The sequence below is a fragment of the Trachypithecus francoisi genome, unplaced genomic scaffold (genome assembly GCF_009764315.1).
Source record: "Trachypithecus francoisi isolate TF-2019V2 unplaced genomic scaffold, Tfra_2.0 Lachesis_group10, whole genome shotgun sequence".
NCBI lineage: Eukaryota > Metazoa > Chordata > Mammalia > Primates > Cercopithecidae > Trachypithecus > Trachypithecus francoisi.
Genome location: NW_022681455.1, coordinates 14,018,151 through 14,031,783, shown reverse-complemented (window position 1 = coordinate 14,031,783; position 13,633 = coordinate 14,018,151). Strand labels below are relative to the sequence as shown.

The 13,633-nt window shown below is 40.8% G+C and overlaps 1 protein-coding gene across 1 annotated transcript in view; it reads right to left on the bottom strand.

Moving 5' to 3' along the window:
• Positions 1 to 13,420, bottom strand: part of RNF182 (ring finger protein 182) — a 53,640-nt gene extending 40,220 nt beyond the window's left edge. Inside the window, exon 1 of the mRNA XM_033216282.1 lies at positions 13,155 to 13,420. The gene's annotated coding sequence lies outside the window, so the exon portion shown is untranslated. The remainder of the gene's footprint in view (positions 1 to 13,154) is intronic.
• Between the last annotated feature and the right edge of the window lie 213 nt (positions 13,421 to 13,633).

Here is a 13,633-nt window from a genome sequence, read left to right as displayed (position 1 = left end):
AAAAATAAAAGTAATGCTTCCTGTGTCTATACAGGATACATACAACACAAAACAGGTAATGTGATTGTGAAAAGTCTACATGTAACACCACGAGAGATTTTCTAAAACTCAAATCTGATCATTTACTCCCCTGCTTAAAATATTTTACCATCTACCTCATCTGGCCTCTGTCTACCTCACCAGCCACATCTCTTACTCCTTTCTCCTCCTCGACCTCACTCCATCCCCACCCCCCAATTCTTTTTACTCTCCAAAAGAAGCCACATTATCTCAAATGGACTCTAAGCTTTTACGATGCCCAGTTCCCTCTTTTTTTTTTTTTTTCTTTTGAGGCAGAGTCTTGCTCCGTCACCCAGGCTGGAGTGCAGTGGCCGGATCTCAGCTCACTGCAAGCTCCGCCTCCCGGGTTCCCGCCATTCTCCTGCCTCAGCCTCCCAAGTAGCTGGGACTACAGGCGCCCGCCACCTTGCCCGGCTACTTTTTTGTATTTTTAGTAGAGACGGAGTTTCACTGTGTTCGCCAGGATGGTCTCGATCTCCTGACCTTGTGATCCGCCCGTCTCGGCCTCCCAAAGTGCTGGAATTACAGGCTTGAGCCACCGCGCCCGGCCCCAGTTCCCTCTTTATAGCTCTTTTACCCACGCTCACCACCCCAAACTTTCCCATATTTGCCTGCTTTCCTGTGTCATCCTTCATCCAGTATAGACATCAATTATTCCCAAATCCCAAATCTTGCTTGGATGCCTCTCCTACAGATCCCACAGGCATCATATATATGCCCTATCATGATACACACTTGCGTAACGACCAGACACTTACCTGTAATTTCTTCTGTTTGCACCAGCAGGGTAGGGCTATACTTGATTTGTTCATCTTTGAGTCATTAGTGCCTAGCACAGTGTTACTTAAGAAATTTCCTACTCTACAATGTGAGATTTTTACAAGAGCTGTCTAAATTTTCCCCTTTTAAAACTGTCTGTGAAAGAAAAATTTATATTTATAGACCAACCACGACCATTTAAATTTACTGCAGATCAAAGAATAACTGAATCTCAATAGAGATATTATCCTGACTTCTAAAATGCTTTACACTTCTCCTAATTATGTGTCCAGTTGTTTACATAAAGCTGTTTAAGGATTTCTAACTCTTCCATCATTGTCTATAAAGACAGGGAAAAGGAAAACATTAAATTTGTCATTATGCTCGTTCCTTACTGATATGGTTTGGCTCTGTGTCCCCACCCAAATCTCCTGTTGAATTGTAATTCCCAAAGTTGCAGGTGGGGCCTGGTGGTAGGTGATTAGATAAAGAGGCGGTTTCTAATGGTTTAGCACCGTACCCATAGTGCTGTCTCGTGACAGAGTTCTCAGGAGATCTGGTTCTTTGAAAGTGTGTGGCACCTCTCCCATCTCTCTTCCTCCTTCCTGCTCTGGCCGTGTAAAATGTGCCTCCTTTCCCTTCGCCTTGTGCCATGATTGTTAAGTTTTCTGAGGCTTCCCCAGCCGTGCTTCCTGCACAGCCTGCAGAACTGTGAGTCAATGAAATCTCTTTTCTTCATAAATTACCCACTCGCAAGTAGTTCCTTATAACAATGTGAGAATGAACTAGTACACTGGCCCACCAAAACTGTATCAACCGCATAGGGCATTTCTAGCACCCAGTATGATAAGTGATGTCTATCTCAAATGAATCATAGCAAGATGTCTTATTTTTAAACATCTTTTGTGTATATTCAATGTAAGACACATTGCTGAGTACATTTTCTATCCATACATTATCATGATTAAGAGATCATAACAATTTCAACAGTTTCAGTGACATCATATGGTTATAACTAATGTGCTATCTTTTTGGATCATCAAATGTTCTGATTTCCTGTGAAAATATCTTCTACTTGTTAATATGTGGTTTGTAAGTCATTTCACTGTCCGAATCAGAGTGAAAGACTTCCAACTCTAATCTGAATATCTGAATAAAGGCCTTGATATTCTGACTTTAGGAATACTTTCCTGCTAGCTACAGTAATTTATTTGGTCATGATACATACACATATCTTCTATGTGTGAAATATGGAAAATGCTGAATTGACAGTTAAGTCAACATACAGGGACTACATCTGGGAATACTACACTGGGATTACAACTTTAGGCAAAAAAAAAAAAAAAAGACATTGTTTCCGCCCTGTTGGAGCTTACAGTCTACTGAGGATGGTATCAATCTATCACATAAATAAATGTAAAATTAAAATTGTGGTAAATACACCATCTCTCACCTGGACTATTGAAACAGGCTCCTAACAAGTCTCACTGGTACCAATCTTGTCCCCTTACATCTTCCATGTAGATTTGTTCTCTACATGGAATAATATTTCTAAAATGTTAACCAAATTACTCCCATCTTTCCCAGACCACCTCTACAAAAAGTCCTCCAATGGCTTCCTATTCCACATAGAATAAAACTCAAGTCCTTACCACGAATAACAAAGCTGGAGCAATCTGGCCACCCCTTTTCTTTCTAACCTCATTTCATATGACTCTCCTGCCTTCTCTCTCTGCCTCAGGGCCTTTGCACTAATTCTGTCTGAAATGCTGTGCTCTTGAGCAAATCTTCTCTTGTCACTCAAATCACTATTTAAATGTTACCTTACTGTTTAATCTAAGGTACTCATCCACTCATTTGCATTATTTTAATTATCTCAATTTTATTTATCTCTGCTAATATTCTTGTTTATTTGGATTTTGTTTGTCCAAGATAGAAGAATAACAAACAGACTAGAAAAAAGGAGTGGAGGCCAGGTGCGGTGGCTCAAGCCTGTAATCCCAGCACTTTGGGAGGCCGAGATGGGCGGATCACGAGGTCAGGAGATCGAGACCATCCTGGCTAACACGGTGAAACCTCGTCTCTACTAAAAATACAAAAACTAGCCGGGCGAGGTGGCGGGCGTCTGTAGTCCCAGCTACTCGGGAGACTGAGGCAGGAGAATGGAGTAAATCCGGGAGGCAGAGCTTGCAGTGAGCTGAGATCCGGCCACTGCACTCCAGCCCGGGCAACAGAGTGAGACTCCGCCTCAAAAAAAGAAAAAAGAAAAAAGGAGTGGGGCTGCCAGCCAGCATTGAGAGCTCATGCTTGGATCACAGTTCAGTCTTCATAATCCTATCTAAATGGCAAACTACCTATGACGAAACAGAGATGGCATAAGCCTACCCCACTGCACCACCTTTGGAAGTACAACTGTTGTAAACAAATCAAAAAAACATTGTTGGAGAAGTCACTCAGAAAAACAGGCAAAAGTATAGAATATTTGGATCTAATGAAGTCACATTAAAATGCCTTTCAAACCAAGAGATGTCATTAAAACGACGGACATAACTGTGAGCAAGGGAAATGAAGAATCCGACAGAATGAAAGAAGATATCTCAAACGTTGGTGGGCAAAGCGTAAAGCTGATATAGACAGATAGGCTTGGCCCTCCTGTATAGTCATCATAACAACAAGGGACTCCATAACAATAAGAGACAGGGTGACGAGTGACTCTGAATCAAGTCTAGGACTACACTATTCAACATGGCAGCCACTCGTCACGTTTGGCTATTGAGCACTTGAAATGTGGCTGGTGCAACTAAGAAGCTGAAATCTACATCGTATTTAATTTCAATTAATTTAAATTTAGAAACTGAACCAATGAAAACTATTTTTCCTGCAAATACAACATTACTCTTTTGGTAAGACCACATTTCTTTTCTTTCTTTCTTTTTTTTTTTTTCCTTTTTTTTTGAGACGGAGTCTCCTCCTGTTGCCCAGGCTGGAGTGCAGTGGTGCAATCTTGGCTCACTGCAACCTCCGCCTCCCAGATTCAAGCGATTCTCCTGCCTCGGTTTCCTGAGTAGCTGGGACTACAGGCACGCGCCACCAGGTCTAGCTAATTTTTGTATTTTTAGTGGAGACAGGGTTTCACCATGTTGGCCAGGCTGGTCTCAAACTCCCAACCTCAGGTGATCTGTCCACCTCAGCCTTCTGAAGTGCTAGGATTACAGGAGTGAGCCACCATGCCTGGCCTCACTTTAACTGCTGAAAATTTACCATCCAAATTGAGATGTTTTCTAAGTATAAAATGCACACCAGATTCCAAATAGTTTGTGCAAAATGAAAATGTTTAATATCTCATTAATAATTTTTTTATTGATTACATGTTGAAATTATGGCAATTTTTATATATTAGGTTAAATAAAATCTACTACTAAAAATAATTACTTTTTACTTTTCCTTTTTTTTTTTAAGGGGCAGAGTCTCGCTCCCTACTGGAGTGCAGTGGAATAATCATGGCTCATGGAAACCTGAACTCCTGAGCTCAAGCAATCCTCCTGCCTCATCCTACCTCGGCCTTCAGAGCAGCTGGGACTACACATGCGTACCACCGTGCCCAGCTAATTTTAGCACTTTTTGTAGAGGTGGGATCTCACTATGTTGCCCAAGCTGGTCTTGAACTCCTGGCCTCAAGTGATCTTCCTGCTTCCTCCAGGTGTGAGTCACGCACCTGGCCAAATCTTACTGTTCAATATCACTACCCATAACTTAGAAGTACATATTGGACAGCACTGGTCTAAGGATTAAAAAACCAACACTATCTGAAAAGAAGGGTTTGGAGTCTCCTATTGTTATGATGACTACACAGGAGAGCCAAGCCTGTCCATCTATGTCATAGGAAGAATTCTCCAGAATGTGTGCCGTCCAGTTGCAGCATTCAAGCCTTAAATGTGTGATCAATAAGCAACCATATTTTAATTAAAAAATGGTCAGACAGCAATTTCAAATCAATATGGGATGGTAAGATAACTAAAGTTCACCTAGAATGGCATCTTCAGTTTATCTGAGATTATAAACTTCCTTCTAGTGGGTAACTAACTCCCATCTAGAGAAGGTTTAGAATTAAATATAGAGATGAGGAAAATCAGACTTGTATTATTACTTTTTAGAAAAGTTTAGAAATATGTCTTATATTAATTGGAACAGCCTGTGCACAATTTAAAAGAATCTGACATCAAACTGACAGATGAGCCTTGTGATTCTAGTTCAAAATGTGTAATAGATTTTAGATGATTTATTTTGATTGAAATGTTTAGGAGTATTTGACTATGTCTATACAATATTAATTTTGTAAGTGACAAAATATTCAAAGGAACTTCACCTAAGTATTTGGTAAGGTTTTACTTACTTGAGTCATAAATTTGCCCAATAAGCATATGATTTATCTAAACAGAACAATCAATAATTAAAGTAACATGTGCAATTTTAAATATTTAAGGTTTGAAATTTAACTAAGTTCATAAATGAGGCTGATAATTTAAGAAATCCAATCTATTCAATTTGAATTAAAGTTTAGTCAAAGAAAAAGTGACGATGATTGCGCATATTTACCAGATATATAAACAGAGTATTAAGATATGCAAGTTAGCCGGGTGCGGTGGCTCAAGCCTGTAATCCCAGCACTTTGGGAGGCCGAGACGGGTGGATCACGAGGTCAGGAGATCGAGACCATCCTGGCTAACACGGTGAAACCCCGTCTCTACTAAAAATACAAAAAACTAGCCAGGCGAGGTGGCGGCGCCTGTAGTCCCAGCTACTCGGGAGGCTGAGGCAGGAGAATGGTGTGAACCCGGGAGGCGGAGCTTGCAGTGAGCCGAGATCTGGCCACTGCACTCCAGCATGGGTGACAGAGCGAGACTCCGTCTCAAAAAAAAAAAAAAAAAAAAAAAAAAAGATATGCAAGTTGAACTTAAAGGCCTAAAGAAAATTAATTTTTGTTTCTACCTGAAATAAATTAAATATTAATTTTCCTTTCTCCACACAAAACTTACCCTTAATAACTAATACTTAAGTACATTAGAAATGTTAATTCATTTAATCCTCACAATCACCAAGTGAAGTAATATTATTGTCTCCGCTTTAAAGGTAATTGTCTTAGTCTGTTCAGATTGCTATAATAAAATACCATATGCTGAATGGCTTATAAACAACAGAAATTTATTTATTACTGTTCTGGGAACTGGAAAGTCCAGGATTAAGGTGCTGGCAGATTAGGTATCTGATAAAAGACCACTTACTGGTTTACAGATGGTGCCTTCTCACTATGTTCTCACATGGCAGAAGGGGCCAATGACTTCTCTGGGGTCTCTTTTATAAGGGCACTAATACTATTTGTGAGGGCTCCACCCTCATGGCCTAATCACCTCCCAAAGGCCCTACCTCCTAATATGATCACCTTGCGGGTTAGAATTTCAACATATGAATTTGGAGGGGACATAAGAATGCTGTCCATTGCAGTAATGAAATGAAGGCACAGAGAGATTAAGCAGCTACCTCAAGATCATATTACTAAAAGGTGGCAGAGCCAGTATTCAAATCCAGGCTGCCTGGCTTCTCATATTGGCATTGAACATTAAAAAAAAAAAAAAGTCATAGTGATCTAAATAATTAGATGATCATAAAAGTGGTTTTATTCCATACTATTAAGATTCTAAATCTCTTACTCCTTTTTTCCCCCCAGGAGTTATCAAGAAAAGTATGTACCAGGAATTCCAGGAAAACCCCATGCCGTGCAGGGGAATGACCCAAATGAAAACATCTTCCCAAACTTCTAACTTCATCCCTTATACCACACTCCAGACCTTCAGCATCCTAAAACAAGGAAATCTCCCACTGTAACAAAGAGCACGTTGCTCTGACCCTCAGAGAATTTAGCCTGCGGTGTATGACATTTATTGAGTTACTTTTCATTTCATTTCATCCTATACCACTCAGGTAGCACTTGTCCTTATTCATTTCCAATCCAGAACACAGTATAAAACAAAACACAAATTCAGGAGACAGAAAATAACTCCATTTAATTTTGGGGGGTTTTTTTTCCAAAATTAGGCTTGAGGATAGGGGCTCTCTCCCTCCTTCTACTCCAAAAGCCCATCTGAGGTCTGCAGCAATAATCGTAAACAACGATGTCTTTTTCTTAGCTACCTCCAGAGAACTACCTCCTCCTTCTCAGCCATCCATACCTGCCACTCTGAATTTGCTCTACCAGGCAGTCCTCAACTGCCACTCTTTCAAAGTAACATAATCCCAAAAGCATCTTCACTGCAGCAGGAAGGCATTCTTTGTCTGCTGGTAATTAACAAAGCAATCATAGTCAAATTCAGATTGTGGTTTATCCACACAAATCATATTTTTAAGTCTACCAACTCTGTACAATCTTGGATAAGCTATTTATTAGCCTTTTATAGATGAGGAAACAAGAATTATGGTGATGATCAAAAGAGACAGCTTATGTGGAATACTTAATAGCGTACCTGGCACCAAGTAAATGCTTAATAAATAGTAGTTATTACAATATTTACTATTAAATGAATCTACAGAACTGTTTACTCACTTGCTTTTATGAACAGCTGTCTCTTATTTAGTACTACTTTTCACATAGCTTAAATAAGGCTCCTGAAATTAAAATGCTTACTCATTCTTCTATGGAGACAGTAAGAACATGTGTTATTTCAGAGGAGGGACATGCACAGAGTTCCACTGGGAGAGAGTGAGAAGGCAGTATCACTTAGTCCTTAGCACATGTAAGAGGTAGCCTAGGGAAGAGCAGGTGAGCCCAGATTGAGGATAACCCCGTGAGGCAATGCAAATGGATCAACATTTCCAAGATAGATTTACATGTAGATAGCACGGCCAATACCACAGAAAATATGTAGTCACCCCTCAATATCTGCAGGGGGGTGGGCTTCAGGACCCCCAAGGATACCAAAATCTGAGGATGCTCAAGTCCCTGGTATAACATGGCATAGTATTTGCATGTAACCTATGTACATCCTGCCATGTACTTTAAATCATCTGTAGATCACTTATAACACCTAATACAATGTAAATATCATGTAAATAGTTCCTAGACTGGGTTTCTTATTTGTATTATTTTTTATCATTGTATTGTTGTTTTTTCCAAATATTTCCAATCCATAATTGATAGAATCTGCAGATATGCAAGGCTGACCATATTCTTTAAATATATGAATACAAATAATAAATTAAAGAACAACCACCTTTGGAAAACATCTTTTTCATAAATTATTCTAGTTTCTATGTACAGAAAAAAATACTGGTACATGTCACAAAGTGCTATGAAGAAATGCTTCTTGTTTTATGACTTTAGGTTTTGTTTATTTTTAGCAAAAAGAGAAAATAAGATGGGGGAGGAAAGCCCAAGCATAATAATTAGTGTCATTATTTCTACACTTAGTAGATATCAGTAAATAGAAAATAAAGCTTGCTGCATTCCTTGACATAAAGCCAGGATTCTGGTATATTTTGTGTACCTTTGGGTTAACATAACAGAAAGAGATCATATCAGTTTCCTCATTCATAAAATAGGGATAATAGTACCTACTTCAAAGGGTTGTTGTGAGGATTAAATGAGTTGATATTTCTGAAGTACTTGGAAAAGTGGCCCATAGGGAAGAATTCATAAGGGTTTGATTGACAGAGAAGAGCTGGAAGTCAAAATTACTGCAATCAGACTAAACAAGGTCTCAGGAAACCAATATACAGGAAGAAAAAAAGGCCAGAGAAGACCACACAGAAACCTTTTATTGTAGATTTAAAATTCAAGAGTTTGAGTAAACAACAATTCTTCAGTATAACTATGGCTGACACATCACATGGTGATCAACTTATGTAAAACACCATGTCTGCCTTGAATGACCATAGCTATAGAAGAGGGAAGATGGTTCACAATAGACTGCTCGGAAACACAACTTCTCACTCAAATACATCAAATATGTTAGCCAAACACACAGTTTTATTTTATAGTTCCATTGCCATCTTGATTATCTAAATCATGTACCTGACCAATTAGATAACATTATTCATGTGGAAACATTTTATTATTGGGCCTTAATTTGTGGTTTACAATATTTAAAGTGCACTTAAATCACAATTTGAGAGAGTCATGTTTTAGTTAATTGGGAGGAAAAACGGAGGCAAGTGACCAGGACCAGCACCAGCATCTCTTCTGCAGGACTGGCCAGCCTGTCACTAGGTAATGGTCACTAGGTAAAGACCTCAGGTAATGTGCTTTAGAGTCTGGACCATAAAGTGTTAAAGAGATTATTAGAGCAGTCACTGTCTCCCAGCTTCCAACCTCAGACTCCCTGACCCTGCCCTCCCAACCACCCCCACTGCACCCCCACCCCTGCACCACTTTTGGCCACATACCCGCAGACTCTCAGTATGTACTGATCTCTTTAACACCTTTTAACTCACTGCTGCCTCCACCTCCTAGTTCTTTGGTTTTCACTTCAAACGACTATAAGATAAAGAAGCAAAGATCAAGTTCAAAATATGTATGGAAATAAGCAATCACTTAACAGGATCCCAAATTCCACTACCCAACATACAATGTCTATAAATACTCAAAACGCAAAATATAAAGATCATAATGTGTTTTTTTATGCACACTATTTTCTGATCAAATTACAAATTAACCAAATCATCATTAAAATAAGCTCTGGAAATATAAAACGTTTTTTAAAAACATTACAAAATTAACGACTTCTGAAAAAAGGAAGGCTGAAAACAAGACCAAAGGAGAATATTTGGGTATCATACATAAAGAATTACATATAAAATAAATAACCCTAATAGTTGAAAAACAAGTAAGTCCCCAAATATAAGAGGTCAGTTGACTTTCATCAAGCAACACAGAATATATAGAAGGAAACCTTTGATAAACATTTGATGACTGATGTCCAAAACCATACTATATAACTGCTACAAACAATTGGCACATAAGGAAAACAATCGTTTACCTTGAACTATGTTTATATCATTTAAGTTATGTACAATACTGTATAAAAGTATATATTTTCCCCAAGCACTTGTGGCTTACCAAACAGCTTAAGACATCTTATCTCCATTTGAACTGAAAACATGAAAAATGAAACACATGCCCACAAAACTTTTTCAGCTTCTATCAATCACTATTAATAATCCATGTTACTAAACACCACATCCTATCACCATAACCATGTGTCTCCTGTGCCTTTTCTCAGTACAGTAGTTCTGATCAATAGCCACTGTGCACAGCAGGTCAGTTAACAATATCTTATATTTATAGCATTTTGTCTTGAGGTCTCAGGGTCACATTATTCTCCCCAGCCACAAATCTAAACCTAACTGTTTTGGTAATGAAGAAATCATTTAAAACCTACCATCCTTCACAAATGTGCTTTTATAAATGCTACGACACATTGCACTACATGCTAAATTACCAACCAGTAATCATGTTATCACAGTGCAACTAGAAATTGCAAGAGAATGTTGACCCAGAAACAGCTAATAAAGGCTTCAGTGGTTTTAGGCTGCCCATGCAGGCTTACGTGGTTACAACTGACTTTCAATGGCACAAATATAATGTTAATCCTAACTTACACAGGAACATTTGTGGCTTATTTTTTTTTTCTTTGGATATGCTTCATAAACTAAACTACAGAATTCTTTCAGGTAGAATACAGCTATGGTGACGATTATCAAGCCATATTTTACAGCTTATATCAAAACTCAGGGCCAGTTTTACTTCATAAAATTAAAACTCGGAAGCTAGAAATGCAGGAAAAGACTCCTAGTCCTGTGAATCAGCAAGAGTGATGACTAGTATTTTACACCTGGGGATATGCAGTGCTGTTGCCTGCTTCCACCAGGTGGCTAAACCATGGACAGAAAGTACACTTTCTGTTTGCATTTTCTAAGGACATATTGCAGATATCACAGTATTTTTTGTTTCATTATCCAGTTATGCACATACCTCAGAACACTAGTAACACATATAATCATGCCAGATTATTGTTTTCCACTGCACTGACACAAGCTTGATTTCATGCTTCAGAGCTCTTATAACTACAACCAAGCAGCGCATGCAATACATGATTGTTGATTTCTGTATACTGACTTTATATTTTGGCAGAAAATGATGCAGCTTTGAAGAAGCCAAACTATATTGAATGTTGTGCTTGCGTGAGCTAGCAGGAAAGGCAAAGCACCAGTTCTTACTCTGCTAAATTCACCATGGATACTTCCATTCTTCGTCATTCAGATTAAGGGCCACAACATAAATGTTGAGGCTAGAACTCACAGTGTGGGTTTCATCTGGCTGAAAGCATGGACCAAGTCCTTTAACTTGAATGCTCATTTTGCTAACAAAGATCTGAATAAAGCTGTTCTCTTGGTCCCTTAGGAAAAACACACACACACACAAATAATTTATTTTTAGTACAAAACATAAAGCTACATTCTCTGTCTATATAATGTGCCTAGGCTTCAATATCCTGTTTGCTGTTCACACTTAAGTGAGAAAATACTTATTTTTCTCTTCTGTTTATCTTCTCAAAACAGATCTACTTCGTTTTAATCAATGTACCATTTCATTACCGTCATGAAAGAGTATTTAGCAGAGCATCTGTGAATCTTCCACAGGTAAAATTCAGTTTAAAAACAAGCCCAATTGTGAAATAACCTGCAAACTGTTATTGCAACTTCAATCCTTTAGTTTCCAATACAATCTTTTAATGAAGTGACATTACTTAAAGTTGCTGGCAAATATGAACAGACTGAGAAACCTAGTAATCAGCAGGCTAACAGGTGTTGAAATCCCAAAAGAGGGAAGAGGAATATTAGATAATCACTCTGCCTGACACCTCAAATAGCTGTAATATCCAGAATTCCAATCAACTTAACTGCAATTCAAAATGATCAGTGGTACTGTTTGTTTTAATTACTTTCTGGCAAAAATATAACTTCTTGCATTCCATATAGAGTTCTTTAACTGACCTATTCCAACTTATACATTATTTTACTAAGGTGGATATACAATTTTATGTATGTTAATTAATTTTCCAGTTACCAATATGACATCTCATATTATTTAAATATGATTTAAAACAGATCTTATTAACATATATACAATTTCCTTCTGAATTGATCAACTGTATCTCTGAAAATGTATGTTTTCTTTCATATTACTACATGTAAGATGATGTCTAAGTACCAAAAACGTAAGTCTTCACAGTCACAATTTAAATCTGTGCTTCGCATCTGCAATAAACTAATTATCACGAAATGACTGCAAGGCTTGGGGCCACTGAGAAAGGGCAGGGGTACCTTTAACATATCCAGTGCCCCAATGGCAACCGCATCATGGTCCTTATCATCACACTCATAAACACCGAGGCAAACACCGGCCAGCTACCTGCCTCCAGAGGTGTTTTGGATTGCCTCCCTACACACAAAAACACACAAGCCACTTTCCAGTTCCTTACGGCATGAACACAATACCTTCCAGAAACAAAAGCAATGACCTCGGTGCCAAGTATCTCCTCGACAAAGTATCGGTACTGCTCTACACTCAGGTCTTGCCAGCCGGGGAAACCCGGGCTACCCTTACCATCTAGTTATAGGTGCAACTGCACCGTCCAAAGGAAAAGGTCTTTCGATTCAATATCCAAACGAACTTCAGAAGTCCCCTCAAAATGCTTCAGCCACAGACACAAAAATGGGCTCACTTTTCAGAGATTTGTAAAAATCTTTCGCTTGTCCCTCCATGCCCTCCTCAAAGAGAATACCATGAAACATGAAAATCCAAAAGTAAATATTTTCATACCTTTTTTTTCCCCTAAAAGCCTCGATGGCACGCCAAGAAGGAAAAAACAACAACAGAGGGGCAGCTCCCTGAGCAGGTGCAGCCCGCGCGGGCGCTCCAGAACCGCCCTCCGCCGCGCAGCCCCTCAAGTTGGTGCCAGGACGGCGGCCTCCGCGGTGCCTGGAGGGAGACACCGCGCACCCGGCGCCGCTCGGCCTGAAGTTTGCCGCCCCCTCTCCTCGGCGCGCTCAGGCGGCCCGGCGCGGTCCAGGACTGCGGGGCTGGCGGCTGCCCCGGCGTGGGGGAGGCCGCGGCGGCAGCGGCGTCGGGGACGGCCGCCGGCCGTTTCCTCGGTGGGGACGCGCCCCCGGGGACTCGGGCGCAGCCGGATACGGGCACCCCTCCCTCCGCGCGCCGGGCGTGCCCCACCCCACCCGGCGTCCAGCCGACCCCTCCCCGGCCGCGGGCGCGCTCGCCTTACCTGGCCGGCGGCGGCCCAGGGCCCGGGAGTCGCTCCGGCTGCGGCGGCTCCTGGGAGGGGAGGGAGGTTCCCGCGGAGGAGGAGCTCGCGCGAGGCGCTAGCGGGCTGGCGGGCGGGCTGCTTTGTCTCCACTGCGCGAGCCGCCGACCCTGCGTCACCATGGCAACCGCCGGGGCCCCCCCAGCCCTTCCCCTCAGCAGTCCGGGTATTCGGAGGGGACAAGGACCCCCGATGGGCCGCCACCAACACAAACACGCCCCTCTTTCAGTCTCCCTCACAAACCGCCTGTTTCTCCCCAGCGAGAGCGGAAGGCTAAAGCGGAGCGAGCCCAGGGCCAAGTGGTATTCGCATCCTAGTAGGCACTCCTTTGCTTTCCCACACTGGACATTCCAACTGCCGTCGCACCACCGTCCCCCCACACACACCCTCCACCACCACCACCACACCTTTCTCTTGTGGAGCTGTACCCTCAAAATGGA